Source organism: Manis pentadactyla, chromosome 6 (assembly GCF_030020395.1).
Source record: "Manis pentadactyla isolate mManPen7 chromosome 6, mManPen7.hap1, whole genome shotgun sequence".
NCBI lineage: Eukaryota > Metazoa > Chordata > Mammalia > Pholidota > Manidae > Manis > Manis pentadactyla.
In genome coordinates, this window is record NC_080024.1 from 55,855,482 (window position 1) to 55,873,291 (window position 17,810).

At 38.8% G+C, this 17,810-nt stretch overlaps 1 pseudogene; it reads right to left on the reverse strand.

Moving 5' to 3' along the window:
* The window catches only part of LOC118909226 (zona pellucida sperm-binding protein 2-like), a 65,474-nt pseudogene that overhangs the window by 46,109 nt on the left and 1,555 nt on the right, over positions 1 to 17,810 (reverse strand).

A 17,810-nucleotide genomic window follows, 5' to 3' on the forward strand; every position in this document is an offset into this window, starting at 1 on the left:
ATCTTTCAATAATCACCCTAAATGTAAATGGACTGAATGCACTAATCAAAAGACACAGAGGAATAGAATGGATAAAAAAGCAAGACCCATCTATATGCTGCTTACAAGAGACTCACCTCAAACCCAAAGACATGCACAGACTAAAAGTCAAGGGATGGAGAAAGATATTTCATGCAAACGACAGAAAAAAGCAGGTGTTGCAATACTAATATCAGACAAAATAGACTTCAAAACAAAGAAAGTAACAAGAGATAAAGAAGGACATTACATAATGATAAACGGCTCAGTCCAACAAGAGGATATAACCATTATAAATATATATGCACCCAATACAGGAGCACCAATATATGTGAAACAAATACTAACAGAATTAAAGGAGGAAATAGAATGCAATGCATTCATTTTGGGAGACTTTAACACACCACTCACTCCAAAGGACAGATTCACCAGACAGAAAATAAGTAAGGACACAGAGGCACTGAACAACACACTAGAACAAATGGACCTAATAGACATCTATAGAACTCTACATCCAAAAGCAACAGGATACACATTCTTCTCAAGTGCACATGGAACATTCTCCAGAATAGACCACATACTAGGCTACAAAAAGAGCCTCAGCAAATTTCAAAAGATTGAAATCCTACCAGCCAACTTTTCAGACCACAAAGGTATAAAACTAGAAATAAATTGTACAAAGAAAGCAAAAATGCTCACAAATACATGGAGGCTTAACAACATGCTCCTCAATAATCAATGACCAAATTGAAATGGAGATCCAGCAATATATGGAAACAAATGACAACAATAACACAAAGCCCCAACTTCTGTGGGATGCAGCAAAAGCAGTCTTAAGAGAAGAGTATATAGCAATCCAGGCATATTTAAAGAAGGTAGAACAATCCCAAATGAATAGTCTAATGTCACAATTATCGAAATTGGAAAAAGAAGAACAAATCAGTCCTAAAGTCAGCAGATGGAGGAACATAATAAAGATCAGAGAAGAAATAAATAAAATTGAGAAGAATAAAACAATAGGAAAAACCAATGAAACCAAGAGCTGGTTCTTCGAGAAAATAAACAAAATAGATAAGCCTCTAGCCAGACTTATTAAGAGAAAAAGAGAGTCAACACACATCAACAGAATCAGAAACAAGAAAGGAAAAATCATGATGGACCCCACAGAAATACAAAGAATTATTAGAGAATACTATGAAAACCTATATGCTAACAAGTTGGGAAACCTAGGAGAAATGGACAACTTCCTAGAAAAATACAACCTTCCAAGTCTGACCCAGAAAGAAACAGAAAATCTAAACAGACCAATTACCAGCAATGAAATTGAAGCGGTAATCAAAAAACTACCCAAGAACAAAACCCCTAGGCCAGATGGATTTACCTCGGAATTTTATCAGACATACAGAGAAGACATAACACCCACTCTCCTTAAAGTTTTCCAAAAAATAGAAGAGGATGGAATACTCCCAAAATCATTCTATGAAGCCAACATCACCTTAATACCAAAACCAGGCAAAGATCCCACCAAAAAAGAAAACTACAGACCAATATCCCTGATGAACGTAGATGCAAAAACACTCAACAAAATATTAGCAAACCGAATTCAAAAATACATCAAGATGATCATACACCATGACCAAGTGGGATTCATCCCAGGGATGCAAGGATGGTACAACATTCAAAAATCCATCAACATCATCCACCACATCAACAAAAGGAAGGACAAAAACCACAGGATCATCTCCATAGATGCTGAAAAAGCATTTGACAAAATTCAACATCCATTCATGATAAAAATTCTCAACAAAATGGGCATAGAAGGCAAGTACCTTAACATAATAAAGGCCATATATGATAAACCCACAGCTAACATCATACTGAACAGCGAGAGGCTGAAACCTTTTCCTCTGAGATCAGGAACAAGACAAGGATGCCCACTCTCCCCACTGTTATTCGACCTGGTACTGGAGGTCCTAGCCACAGCAAACAGACAAAAGAATGAAATACAAGGAATCCGGATTGGTAAAGAAGAAGTCAAACTGTCACTATTTGCAGATGACATGATATTGTACATAAAAAACCCTAAAGACTCCACTGCAAAACTACTAGAACTAATATTGGAATTCAGCAAAGTTGCAGGATACAAAATTAACACACAGAAATCTGGAGCTTTCCTATACACTAACAATGAACTAATAGAGAAATCAGGAAAACAACTCCATTCACAATAGCATCAAAAAGAATAAAGTACCTAGGAATAAGCCTAACCAAGGAAGTAAAAGACCTATACCCTGAAAACTACAAGACACTCTTAAGAGAAATTAAAGAGGTCACTAACAAATGGAAACTCATCCCATGCTCCTGGCTAGAAAGTATTAATATTGTCAAAATGGCCATCCTGCCCAAAGCAATATATAGATTCGATGCAATCCCTATCTGTCAAATTACCAACAGCATTCTTCAATGAACTAGAAGAAATTGTTCAAAAATTCATATGGAACCGTCAAAGACCCCAAATAGCCAATGCAATCCTGAGAAGGAAGAGTAAAGTGGGGGGGGGTCTCACTCCCCAACTTCAAGCTCTACTACAAAGCCACAGTAATCAAGACAATTTGGTACTGGCACAAGAACAGAGCCACAGACCAGTGGAACAGAATAGAGACTCCAGACATTAACCTAAACATATATGGCCAATTAATATACGATAAAGGAGCCACAGACATACAATAGGGAAATGACAGTCTCTTCAACAGATGGTGCTGGCAAAACTGGACAGCTACATGTAAGAGAATGAAACTGGATTATTGTCTAACCCCATACACAAAAGTAAACTCCAAATGGATCAAAGACCTGAATGTAAGTCATGAAACCATAAAACTCTTAGGAAAAAACATAGGCAAAAATCTCATGGACATAAACACGAGTGACTTCTTCATGAACATATCTCCCCGGGCAAGGGAAACAAAGGCAAAAATGAACAAGTGGGACTATATCAAGCTAAAAAGCTTCTGTACAGCAAAGGACACCATCAATAGAACAAAAATGTATCCTGCAGTATGGGAGAACATATTCATAAATGACAGATCCGATAAAGGATTGACATCCAAAATATATAAAGAGTTCACACGCCTCAACAAACAAAAAGCAAATAATCCAATTAAAAAATGGGCAGAGGAGATGAATAGACAGTTCTCTAAAGAAGAAATTCAGATGGCCAACAGGCACATGAAAAGATGCTCCACATCACTAATCATCAGAGAATGCAAATTAAAACCACAATGAGATATCACCTCACACCAGTAAGGATCGCCATCATCGAAAAGACAAACAACAACAAATGCTGGCGAGGTTGTGGAGAAAGGGGTACCCTCCTACACTGCTGGTGGGAATGTAAACTAGTTCAAACATTGTGGAAAGCAGTATGGAGGTTCCTCAGAATGCTCAAAATAAAAATACCATTTGACCCAGGAATTCCACTTCTAGGAATTTACCCTAAGAATGTAGCACTCCAGTTTGAAAAAGACAGATGCACCCCTATGTTTATCACTGCACTGTTTACAATAGCCAAGATATGGAAGCAACCTAAATGTCCATCAGTAGATGAATGGATAAAGAAGATGTGGTACATATATACAATGGAATATTACGCAGCCACAAGAAAAAAATAGATCCTACCATTCGCAACAACAGGGATGGAGCTAGAGGGTATTATGCTCAGTGAAATAAGCCAGGTGGAGAAGGTCAAGTACCAAATGATTTCACTCATATGTGGAGTATAAGAAAAATGGAAAACTAAAGGAACAAAACAGCAGCAGAATCACAGAACCCAAGAATGGACTAATAGTTACCAAAGGGAAAGGGACTGGGGATGATGGGAGGGAACGGAGGGATAAGGGTGGGGAAAAAGAAAGAGGGCATTACGATTAGCATGTGTAGTGCATGGGGGGCACTGGGAGGGCTGCACAACACAGAGAAGACAATTAGTGATTTTACAGCATCTTACTACACAGATGGACAGTGACTGTGAAGGGGTATGTGGGGGGGACTTGGTGAAGGGGGGAACCTAGTAAACATAATGTTCTTTCTGTAATTGTAGATTAATGATACCAAAATAAAAAAATAAAAATAAAAGAAAGGAAAAATCATTATGGACACCTCAGAAATACAAAGAATTAAGAGAAAGCACTATGAAAAAGCATATGCTAAAAACTGGATAACCTAGAAGAAATGGACAATTTTCTAGAAAAATACAACCTTCCAGGGCTGATACAGGAAGAAAGAGAAATTCTAAACAAACCAATTAATAGCAATGAAATTGAATTGGTACTCAAAAAATTACATAACAACAAAACCCCTGGACCAGATGGCATCACCACTGAATTTTATCAAAGATATGGTGAAGACCTATTACCCATTCCCCTTGAAGTTTTCCAAAAAGTAGAAGAGGAGGGAATACTTCCAACCTCATTCTTTAAGCCATCATCATTCTAATACAATAACTAGGCAAAGACACCACAAAAAAATAACATACATGCAAAAATACTCAACAGAATATTAACAAACCGAATTCAAAAACACATCTAAAGACCACCCATCATGATCAAGTAGGATTTTTTTCAGGGATGCAAGGATGGTACAATATTAGAAAATCCATCAACATTATCCAACATATCAACAAACAGAAGGATAAAAAATACATGATCATCTCCATAGATGCCGAAAAAGCATTTGGGAAAATTCAACATCCATTCATGATAAAAATTCTCAACAAAATGGGTATATAGAGCAAGTACCTCAAAATAATAAAGGCCATATAAGACAAACCCACAGCCAATATTATACTTAACAGCGAGAAGCTGAAAGCTTTTCCTTTAAGATTGGGAACAAGACAAGGATGCCCACTCTCCCCACTTTCATTCAACATAGTACTGGAGGTCTTTACCACAGTATTCAGAGAACACAAAGAAATAAAAGGCATCCAGACTGGCAAAGAAGAAGTTAAACTGTTACTGTTTACAGATGACATGATATTGTACATAAAAAACCCTAAAGAATCCACTCCAAAACTACTAGAACTAATATCTGAATTCAGCAAAGTTGCAGGATGCAAAATTAATACACAGAAACCTGTTGCATTCCTATACACTAATGATGAACTAGCAGAAAAAGAAATCAGGAAAACAATTCCATTCACAATTGCACCAAAAAGAATAAAATACCTAGGAATAAACCTAACTAAGGAAGTGAAAGACCTATACCCTGAAAACTATAAGACAATCATAAGATAAATTAAAGAGGACACTAATAAATGGAAATTCATCCCATGCTCTTGGGTAGGAAGAATTAATATTGTCAAAATGGCCATCCTGCCTAAAGCAACCTACAGATTCAATGCAATTCCTATCAAAATACAAACAGCATTCTTTAATGAACAAGAGCAAATAGTTCTAAAATTTATATGGAACCACAAAAGACCCTGAATAGCCAAAGCAATCCTGAGAAGGAAGAATAAAGTAGGGGATTATGCTCCCCAACTTAAAGCTCTACTACAAAGCCACAGTAATCCAGATAATTTGGTATTAGCACAAGAACAGACCCAGAGACCAATGGAAGAGACTAGAGAGCCCAGATGTAAACACAAGCATATATGGTCAATTAATATATGATAAAGGAGCCATGAACATACAACGGAGAAGTGACAGCCTTTTCAACAGCTGGTGTTGGCAAAACTGGACAGCTACATGTAAGAGAATGAAACTGGATTATTGTCTAACCCAAAACACAGAAGTAAACTCAAAATGGATCAAATACCTGAATGTAAGTCATGAAACCATAAGTCTTAGAAGACAACATAGTCAAAAATCTCTTGAAAATAAACATGAGGAACTTTTTCCTGAATGCATCTCCTTGGGCAAGGGAAATAAAATAAAAAATGAACACATGGGATGACATCAAGCTAAAAAGTTTCTGTACAGCAAAGGATACCATCAGCAGAAGAAAACAGCATCCTACAGTATGGGAGAAAAGATTTGCAAATGACATATCCAACAAGGGGTTAACATCCAAAATATATAAAGAACTCACATGCCTCCATGACCAAAAAGTAAATAATCCAATTAAAAAATGGGCAGAGGATCTGAATTGGCAATTCTCCAAAGAAGAAATTCAGATGGCCAACAGGCATATGAAAAGGTGCTCCATATTGCTAATTATCAGGGAAATGCAAATTAAAACCACAATGAGATATTACCTCACACCAGTTAGGATGGCCAACATCAAAAAGACTAAAAACAACAAAGGCTGGTGAGGATGTGGGGATAGGGGAATGCTCCTACACTGTTGATTGGAATGTAAACTACCTTAACCATTGTAGAAAGCAATATGGAGGTTCCTCCAAAAACTAAAAAAAGAAATAGCATTTGACCTAGGAATTCCACTTCTAGGAATTTTCTCCAAGAACACAAGTTCTCAGATTCAAAAATACATATGCGGGTGGGTAGGGAGGGATAAGGGGGGGAGAAGTAGGGGGGGTATTAAGATTAGCATGCATGGGGGGTAGGAGAAAAGGGAGGGCTGTACAACACAGAGAAGGCAAGTAGTGATTCTACAACATTTTGCTATGCTGATGGACAGTGACTGTAAAGGGGTTTATAGGGGGGACCTGGTATAGGGGAGAGCCTAGTAAACATAATATTCGTCATGTAAGTGTAGATTAGTGATACCAAAAAAAAAAAAAAAAGGCAGTTCCTGTGTGGTAACCTCCAATGAGTTCTACACAAGAGTGTAAAGGGCATATAAAAGTGTAGGCAAAGGGTCTGTTTGTGTTTATACAGAGGATCAAAGCCTAATTGGGCTACCCCAAAAATGAACTAAAATACAATATGAAAAAGAACTTCCAACATCAGCACTCTTTGGAAGACTCATGCCAGAAGATGATCATCAAAAAACCCCAACAAAGATCCACGCACTGCTACAGCTGTAGATGCACTCATCCCACCAGTTCCTGGACATGCCATGGGAATGAGGAAGGAGATATCTAAGCTGGCCTGTGCATACAGTAAAACAACAAATTTGACTGGATCTATACTGTTGGAACTCAATCAAGAATTAGGAGAAGTGCAAATTGTAGCACTCCAAAATCTTACAACTACAGACTATTTACCGTTAAAAGAACATAAGGGATGTGAACATTCCCCAGGAATGGGTTGTTTTAATTTGTCTGATATCTCTCAGACTGTTCAAGTTCAGTTGGACAATATCCACCATATCATAGATAAGTTTTCACAAATGCCTAAGGTGCCTAACTGGTTTTCTTGGTTTCACTGGAGATGGCTGGTAATTACAGGTATGCTTTGGTTATGTAACTATACTCCTATTATGTTAATGTGTGTGTGCAATTTAAGTAGTAGCTTAAAACCTATACATGCTGAAGTTACTCTACAAGAAGATATGTCAAAGAAATAATCAATCTTCCCATGTTTTCTGCCACCTGCTACTTCTATAGCTTGTCTTCTTCCTTCCTAATTACAACCCTTAAATAGAATTCGTGCCTCATATCAAATTTACCGAGTATCATAATTCTTCCAAGTGGTAAAGATACCTCAAGACAAATGCTGGGCATAGAAGCTACAGGGCATAAATATGCAAAGAAATAAAAAGCTAACCATTTCAAACAATAAGGCTTCTCTCTCACTTACCAACTTTACATTTCCCTGTATGGCCCCGGAAGATGACTGGTTAGCCAGAGACAGGTAAGATTCCTCAAGGGAGGAACAACCTAAGACAGGCACAGTTGCAGGGGGGTCATCAGGTGAGAAATTGGGGATCAACAGAGGTGAGGCTTAGAACCTCACCCCCCCTGTTCGGAGAGAAATCTTCTGCATACGTGGATGTTTTATTGCCCTTGTCTAGCTTGGATTAACACATAGTCTATAGGCACACACCTGATCATCTACATTTGCTCTCTTACAACACTAAACTATGTTTTCTACCTTTATCTTGTATCTACCTACCACTTCAGCATTTTATTAAAAATAATAATAATAAAGAGAGAAATGTGGTATCCACATATAAATCAAGTATAAAAATCAAATGAGTATTCATATTTGAACTGACTGTTTATAGTTCATAATGCATGAGCAAAACTGAAGGTTTCTGTGATGACTGCCCTTGTACTGTTCACCATGTAAGAATTTGTTCTCCATGTAAGAACTTGTTTGTTATGCCTCAGAAGATTGGAGACTGACGAAAATTAGGCTTGGGGTGGATTAATGATTGTGCATTGAGCATTGACTCCCCTATACAGAATTTTATTGTTGTTAACAATCATTTGATCAATAAATATGAGAGATGCCCTCACAAAAAAAAAAAAAAAAAAGGAAAGTACACAGTTCCAGTGGTAAAATAATAAGTAACCGGGATGTAATGAATATAGTCAAGATATTGTAACAGCTTGGTATGGTGATAGCTGGTACCTAGAATTGTCATGTATATAAATGTTGAATCACTATGTTGTACACCTGAAACTAATGTAATGTAATACTGTGTGTCAACTACCCTTCAATAAAAAATAATTATCTACAAAAAAAAAAATACATATGCACCCCTATGTTTATCGCAGCACTATTTACAATAGCCAAGATATGGATGCAACCTAAGTGTCCATCAGTAGATGTATGGATAAAGAAGAGGTGGCATATATACACAATGGAATACTGTTCAGCCATAAGAGAGAAATAAATCCTACCATTTGCAGCAACATGGATGGAGCTGAGGGTATAATCCAGGCAGAGAAAGACAAGTACCAAATGATTTCCCTCATTTGTGGAATATAACGACAAAGCAAAACTGAAGGAACAAATTAGCAGCAGACTCACAGACTCCCAAGAAGTGACTAGCAGTTACCAAAGGTGGGGGGACGTGGAGGGTGGTTGGGGAGGGAGGGAGAAGAGGATTGAGTAATATTATCCTCTTTGCCACTTATAGAGACAAATGAGAAAAAATACAACACCACAAAATCTGTGGGACACAGCAAAGACTATGCTAAGAGAGAAGTATATCGTAATACAAGCCTTTTTTTAGGTGTGGGGGGATCATGGGGAAGACAGTGTAGCACAGAGAAATAAGTAGAGACTCTGTGGCATCTTACTACACTGATGGACAATGACTGCAATGGGGGGGACTCAATAATATGGGTGAATGTAGTAACCACATTGTTTTTCATGTGAAATCTTCATAAGAATGTATATCAATAATATCTTAATAAAAAATTGTAATAAAGAAATAATAAAAGTAAGGAGGATAGAAATACTGAAAGAGTAGAACAAATTCCAGAACACAAGGATGTTAACAACAAAGATGACTGTTGTATGGGGTCTTACGGTGCTTATGGGGTGAGCTGAGCAACTCTTCCGTGACTTTCATGAACAACAAATAAGATAAACATAAGCCCTAGAATTTGTTGATTATTTATACAAGAAGCCAAACTCTAACCTCTAATGAGAATCAGATATAACAAGATGTTGAAATGGACTGAAGTCCCAAAATAATAAATATCACATTCTAATTTAGCTTTAAAATAAACATGCAGTTCAAGGAGGTGGCCAAGAACCAGTTTTGTGATTATTAGTCTCTTGCCCACATTTAATGCATGAAATGTTTGGAGTTTGAGAGGAAGTCTGGAGGACAAAGAACTTCTGTAGAAAGCTGAGGTTCTCAAGAGATTTCCACCCAAGTGGGGAGAAGTCAGAACTGCCTCTTCCTCACTTCATTCCTAGGAAATGGGGCTTCTCAGGCACCACTCGGGGGATCTGATGGAGCCTGGGGAGACACGGTGGGTTGGTTACCTGCCTCACACCTAAGGCATCAAGGTTCGCAGTACTGGGGCTGGTCAAGTGCCAGGAATGGAGCGAGGAGAACGTAGCTGGGATGGTCCACCCTCCATGTTCCTCAAGGCGAAGGGGCTGAGCTTTTTCTGCGGACAAATGTAGGCTTCTTATATCAGGGAAAACACGAGCCTGTTTAAAGCCCTGCCTTGCAGGATAACCAAAGTTGAGCAGAAAAGAGTTGAAGGTACTCTGCTGGGGGCAGAGGAGCTCTCAAAGACAATATAAGGAAAGGAGTTTGAGAAAAATGTGTTACCTCTGCCAAGGCCACTGACGATAAGAGATTCCCAAAGGTGCGGCTTCTCCCGGGAGCTCACAAAAGTAATAGGACAGAAATGATTGCAAGGGCCAGAGAGCACTGACACCAAATCTTGAATGTTTCCTTCAAGTAAAACTTTCCTGCCTTTCTTAATTTTACCTCCTCTGAAGCCATCCATACTCCAGCCATGGGAGGGTCAAAACTGTTAGAAAGATGAAAAAGGAGGTAGAATTTTTGAAATTGGCAGAGAGGGAGAATCTTGCTAAGTCTGTCCCCTCATTTCCCACTCACTACAGGAGGTCAGCCTGGGTAGGTCCAAGGAGAGAGATGATTAACTTAAAAATAAATTTGGAGTGTTAATTATTATACCAGATTGGATACATTAATTATGGAAATGAAGCTGTGAGCTGTGCCTTGCAGTGGCTGAGGGAATTTTCATTATCTGTCAGTGACTGGGGAAGGCATGGGTTTCCCCAAGATTTCAAGGGGCAGGATAAGCACTAAATTCATGGAATGGATTTGAGCTGTGAAAAAAGTCAAGTTGTTTTCTGATTGTCCAGGAGAGACTTTTTGTTCATCAAGATGTTTATACAGGTATTCATAATCCTCCACTACTTGCTGTCTTTGTCCAGACAATAGAAAAATAGACATTTTAGTATCGTGAACTTTTTACCTGTGTTGCAACTTGAAATTGTAGAAAAGAATAAGGGCATGGAAAAATCAGATGGAATCTAACATTATTTCATAAAGAAAATGTTGAAACATTGTTTGTTTTTTTTTCAAACTGCTTTATTTGAAAGTCCAAATGATGATTTTATATCACAGTTCCCTTCTTGCACAGCTGTCTTACTAGGCCTGGAATTACCACAACACCTGATAAGGCAGCCATGGAAACTATAGTTTTTAAAGTGATGTACCCAGCAGTCCTGTGCCTTCTAGAGTCCACAGCATCTTTGAGTGAAGCTCCATCTGACAACAGGAGGATGGGTCCAGGGAGACTCACTATCATTTTCTCTTCATCAGTGGCCCCTCACTGTGTCTGCATGAGGCAGGGAAAGTCACAGAACACAGTGGGGAGTCAGGAGAGAGTTGATTGCAGACCAGAATGCTGCAGTGGAAGTAGACGGGCCTGGAGAGCACGTGGGCCTCTGAAACGGAGGCAAAGGTCTTCACATCAAACCTCATAGTGAGTAGGATGGATCACACAGGAGCCGACTGGATGGAAGGTGGTTCTGTGGTTGTCCAGGTTGTATTCACAGCCATCCATGACAATATTCCACTGAGGGAGAAAGGCTGGGTCCATGGCGGCTGTTGCCCAGCAATCACTTAAGACCAGCTGGATGTTGGGGTCAGTCCTATTCAGGATTCTCAATTCCAGGTAAATTGGTTGGTGGAGGTATCTCACCACAGGGTACTCCTTATCTCCATGAGGTTGAAGGTAAGAGTTATCTGGATAGGTCTGCGGAGTCAAGGCAAGGGGACCTGGCTTCACTGAGGCCACTGAAAGAGGAAGACTTTTGACATAGGTATTTTATTTTTTGGTATCATTAATATATAATCACATGAGCAACATTGTGGTTACTAGATTCTCCCCATTATCAAGTCCCCACCACATACCCCATTACAGTCACTGTCCATCAGCATAGTAAGATGCTATAGAGTGACTACTTGTCTTCTCAGTACTATACTGCCTTCCCCGTGCCTCCCTCATGTAATGTGTGCTAATTGTAATGCCCCTTGTTCCACTTCTCCCTCCCTTCCAATCCATCCTCCCCAGTCCCTTTCCCTTTGGTAACTGTTAGTCCATTCTTGGGTTCTGTGAGTCTGCTACTATTTTGTTCCTTCAGTTTTTGCTTTGTTCATATGCTCCACAGAAGAGTGAAATCATTTGGTATTTGCCTTCCTCTGCCTGGCTTATTTCACTGAGTATAATACCCTCTAGCTCCATCCATGTTGTTGCAAGTGGTAGGATTTGTTTTCTTCTTATGGCTGAATAATATTCCATTGTGTATATGTACATCTTCTTTATCCTTTCATCTACTGATGGACACTTACGTTGATTCCATATCTTGGCTATTGTCAATATGTGCTGCAATAAACATAGGGGTGCATATGTCTTTTTGAAACTGGGATCCTACATTCTTAGGGTAAATTCCTAGGAGTGCAATTCCTGGGTCAAATGATATTTAAATTTAAGGTTTTTGAAGGAACCTCCATATTACTTTCCACAATGGTTGAACTAGTTTACATTCCCACCAGCCGCACAGGAGGGTTCGCCTTTCTCTGCATTCTTGCCAGAATTTATTGTTCCTGGTCTTTTCTATGTTGGCCATCCTAACTGCTATGAGGTGATATCTCATTGTGGTTTTAATTTGCATTTCCCTGATGATTAGTGATGTAGAGCATCTTTTCATGTGCCTGTTGACCATCTGAATTTCTTTGGATAAGTGTCTGTTCATGTCCTCTGCCCATTTTTTAATCAGGTTGTTTGCTTTTTGGGTGTTGATGTGTGTGAGTTCTTTATATATTTTGGATGTTAACACCTTGTTGGAAATGTCATTTACAAATATATTCGCCCATACTGTAGGATGCCTTTTTGTTCCGCTGATGGTGTCCTTTGCTGTACAGAAGCTTTTTAGCATGATGTAGTCTCATTTGTTCATTTTTTATTTTGTTTCCCTCGCCCAAGGAGATGCATTCAGGAAAAAGTTGCTAATGTTTATACTCAAGAGATTTTTGTCTGTTTTCTTCTAAGAGTTTTATTGTTTCATGAATTACATTCAGGTCTTTGATCCATTTTGAGTTTACTTTTGTGTATGGGGTAAGACAATAATTCAGCATCATTCTCTTACATGTAACTGTCCAGTTTTGCCAACACCAGTTGTTGAAGAGGCTGTCATTTCTCTATTGTATGTCCATGGCTCCTTTATCATACATTAATTGACCATATATACTTGGGTTTATATCTGGGCTCTCTAGTCTGGTCCATTGGTCTATGGGTCTTTTCTTGTGCTAGTACCAAACTGCCTTGATTATTGTGGCTTTGTAGTAGAGCTTGAAGTCAGGGAGCATCAACACCCCCCAACTTTATTCTTCCTTCTCAGGATTGCTTGGGCTATTCAGGGTCTTTTGTGGTTCCATATGAATTTTAAAACTATTTGCTATAGTTCATTGAAGAATGCTGTTGGTATTTTGATGGGGATATCATTGAATCTGTAGATTGCTTTAGGCAGGATGGCCATTTTGACAATCCTAATTCTTCCTACTCAAGAGCATGGGATGAATTTCCATTTATTAGTATCTTCTTTAATTTCTCTAAGGAGTGTCTTGTAGTTTTCAGGGTATAGGTCTTTCACTTCCTTGGTTAGGTTTATTCCTAGGTGTTTTATTCTTTTTGATGCAATTGTGAATGGAATTGTTTTCCTGATTTCTCTTTCTGCTAGTTCATTATTAGTATATAGGAATGCAATGGATTTCTGTGTATTAATTTTGGATTCTGCAACTTTGCTGAATTCAGATATTAGTTCTAGGAGTTTTGGAGTGGATTCTTTAGGGTTTTTTATGTACAATATCATGTCATCTGCAAACAGTAACAGTTTAAGTTCTTCCTTACCAATCTGGATGCCTTTTATTTCTTTGTGTTGTCTGATTGCCATGGCTAAGACCTCCTGAATTATGTTGAATAAAAGTGGGGAGAGTGGGCATCTTTGTCTTGTTTCTGATATTAGAGGAAAAGCTCTCAGCTCTTCCCTGTTAAGTATGATGTTGGCTGTGGGTTTGTCATACATGGCCTTTATTATGTTGAGGTACTTGCCCTCTATATAATACATTTTGTTGAGTTTTTATCATGAATGGGTGTTGAATTTTGACAAACGCTTTTTCAGCATCTATGGACATGATCATGTGATTTTAGTCTTTTTATTGATGTACTGGCTAGTGTTGATGGCTTTTTGAATCTTGTACCATCCTTGCATACCTGGAATAAATCCCCCTTGATCACGATGCATGATATCTTTAATGTATTTTTGAAATTGATTTGCTAATATTTTATTGAGTATTTTTGCATGTATGTTCATCAGGGACTTTGGTCTTAAATTTTCTTTTTTGTGATGTCTTGTCCTGGTTTTGGTATTAGAGTGAGGTTGGCCTCATAGAATGAGTTTGGAAGTGTTCCCTCCTCTTCTACTTTTTGGAAAACTTTAAGGAGGATGGGTATTATGTATTCTCTAAATGATTGATAAAATTCAGAAGTGAAGCCACCTGGTATGGGAGTTTTGCTCTTCAGTAGTTTTTTGATTGCCAATTCAATTTATTGCTGGTAATTGGTCTGTTCTGATTTTCTGTTTCTTCCTTGGTCAGTCTTGGAAGGTTGTATTTTTCTAGAAAGTTGTCCATTTCTTCTAGGCTATCCAGTTTGTTACCATATAATTTTTCATAGTATTCTCTCATACTACTTTGTACATCTGTGGTATCTGTAGTGATTTTTCCTCTCTCATTTCTGAGTCTGTTCATGTGTGTTGACCCCCCTTTTTTCTTGATAAGTCTGGCTAGGGGTTTATCTATTTTATTTTCTCAGAGAACCAGCTCCTGCTTTCATTGATTCTTTCTATCATTTTATTCTTCTCGATTTTATTTATTTCAGCTCTAATCTTTATTATGTCCCTCCTTCTACTGATTTTGGGCCTCATTTGCTGTTCTCATTCTAGTTTCGTTAATTGTCAATTTAGACCGTTCATTTGGGATTGTTATTCTTTCCTGTGGTAGGCTTGTATTGCAAGATCTTCCCTCTTAGCACAGTCTTTGCGGGGTCCCATATTTTACAGTGTTGATTTGTTGTTGTCATTTGTCTCCATATAATTGCTTGATGTCTATTTTTATTTGGTCATTGACCCATTGATTATTTAGGAGCATGTTATTAAGCTTCCATGTGTTTGTGGGCTTTTTCATTTTCTTTGTGTATTTTATTTCCAATTTTATACCTTTGTGATCTGAAAAGCTGGCTGGCACAATTTCAATCTTTTTTAATTTACTGAGGCTCTTTTTGTGGCCTAGCATATGATCTATTCTTGAAAATGTTCCATGTGCACTTGGGAAGAATGTGTATCCTGTTGCTTTTAGATGAAGTGTTCTGTAGAGGTCCATCTGTTCTAATACGTTTTTTAATGCTTCTGTCCCTTACTTATTTTCTGTCTGGTTGATCTGTTCTTTGGAGTGAGTGGTTTGTTCAAATCTCCTAAAATGAATACATTGCATTCTATTTCCACCTTTAATTCTCTTAGTATTTGTTTCACATATGTAGGTGCTCCTGTGTTGGGTGCACAGATATTTATAATGGTTATATCTTCTTGTTGGACTGACCCCTTTATCATTATGTAATGTCCTTCTTTGTCTCTTGTGACTTTCTTTGTATTGAAGTCTATTTTGTCTGAAACAAGTATGGCAACTCCTGCTTTTTTCTCCCTACTAGTTGCATGAAATATCTTTTTCCATCCCTTTATTTTCAGTCTATGTATGTCTTTGGGTTTGAAGTGAGGCTCTTGTAGGCAGCATATAGTTGGGTCTTGTTTTTTTTATTTATCCATTCAATGACTCTATGTCCTTTGTTTGGTGCATTCAGACCATCTACATTTAGGGTGATTATCTATAGGTATGTACTTATTGCCACTGCACTCTTTAGATTTGTGGTTACCAAAGATTCAAGGGTAATTCCCTTACTATCTAACAGTCAAATTTAACTCATTTTATATGTTATTACAAACACAACCTAAAGGTCCTTTTTTTTCCCTTTTTCATTATCATTCCTTCTTTATATATCAGGTATTATATTCTGTTCTCTTTGTCTACCCCTTAATTGACTTTGGGGGTAGTTGATTTGATTTTGCATCCTCTTAGTAATTAATTGTTCTACTTTCTTTGCTGTTTTTCTATTTCCCCTGGTGACAGCTATTTAGCCTAAGTAATACTTCCATCTATAGCAGTCCCTCTAAAATGCACTGTAGATGTGGTTTGTAGGAAGTAAATTCTTACAGCTTTTGCTTATCTGAAAATTGTTTAATCCCTCCTTCAAATTTAAATGATAATCTTGGTGGGTAGTGTATTCTTGTTTCAAGGCCCTTCTACTTCATTGCATTAAATACATCATGCCACTTCCTTATGGCCTGTAAGGTTTCTGTTGAGAAGTCTGATGAGAGCCTGATAGCTCTCCTTTGTATGTGATCTTTTTTCTCTTTCTAGCTGCTTTTAAAAGTCTCACCTTATCCTTGATCTTTGCCATTTCAATTATTATTTGTCTTGGTGTTGTACTCCTTGGGTCCCTTGTGTTGGGAGATCTGTGCACCTCCATGGCCTGAAAGACTATCTCCTTCTGCAGGTTGGGGAAGTTTTCAGCAATTACCTCCTCAAAGACACTTTCTATCCCTTTTTCTCTCTCTTCTCCTGGTACCCCTATAATGCAAATATTGTTCCATTTGAATTGGTCACAGAGTTCTCTTAATATTCTTTCATTCTTAGAGATCCTTTTTTCTCTCTGTACCTCAGCTCCGAGGCATTTGTATTCCTCTTCTCCAATATCTATTCCATTTGCCATCTCCTCCACTATATCTAAGCTGCTTTTAATTCCCTCCATTGTATGTTTCATTTCAGATATGGAATTTCTTAATGACTGAATCTGTGTCCTAAATTTGCCCCTGAGTTCTTGAATATTTTTCTGTACCTCCATGAGCATGTTTATGATTTTTATTTTTGAACTCTCTTTCAGAAAGATTGGTGAGTTCAGTTTCATTTGGCCCATTTTCTTGTGTTCGTGAGATTCTTGTCTGAACCAGGTTCCATTGAAGTTTCATATTTGTATGTGGCACCCTCTAGTGCCCAGAAGCTCTAGTCTCTGGCACTGCTCAGTCCCTGTAGTGATGCTGGGGTTCACCGGGGAGCAGCACTCATGCCTGGGGGAGGAAAGAGTTGTTTCCTGCTTCCCAGCTACTGTGCCTGTCTCCACTGTCAGAACCAGTGGGCCGAGCATACAGGTGTAAGGCTCTCTGCTTTTCGTCTGTGGCTGCTATAGGCAGCGCCTCCCTCTAGCTGACCTGATGCCAGAGCAGGGACTGCCAGTTTGTGAGCCAGTACTGGTAGGCCAGGAGGAAGGTACAGCAGGCTGCGTATCACAGTGGGGGCCTCGGAGCTGAGGAGCTAGCCAGGGGGATGGAGCGCCTCAAGCTCCTCGAAGTTCCCAACCTGTTGGGCAAACTGCACCCAGGCAATCTTTTCCACCTATTCCTTCTCCTGTGCCAGAAGCTCTGTACAAACCCCACCTTTTCAACAGCCCTCTCACTGCTAGGAAGCCTCTCAGACCACCCGCCTTTCCTTTGTCCCAGAGAAGCCAGATGTAGATCCCTGTCCTCTACAAACAGCTGAAATCTGTCTCTCCAAGTGTTCTGCCTCTCTTAGCTTTCCAACCCTACTAATCTCCAGAGCACCATGCAATGTAGGTTCGTGCTCCCACAGCAGACCTCCAGGACTAGGTGTTCAGCAGTCCTAGGTTTCTACCCCCTCCTGCTCCATTTCTATTCCTCCAGCTGGTGAGCTGGGGTGGGCAAAGCTGGATAAAGGCTTTGGTAATTTACCCTATTTCATGAGGTCTGCTCTGTTCTCCA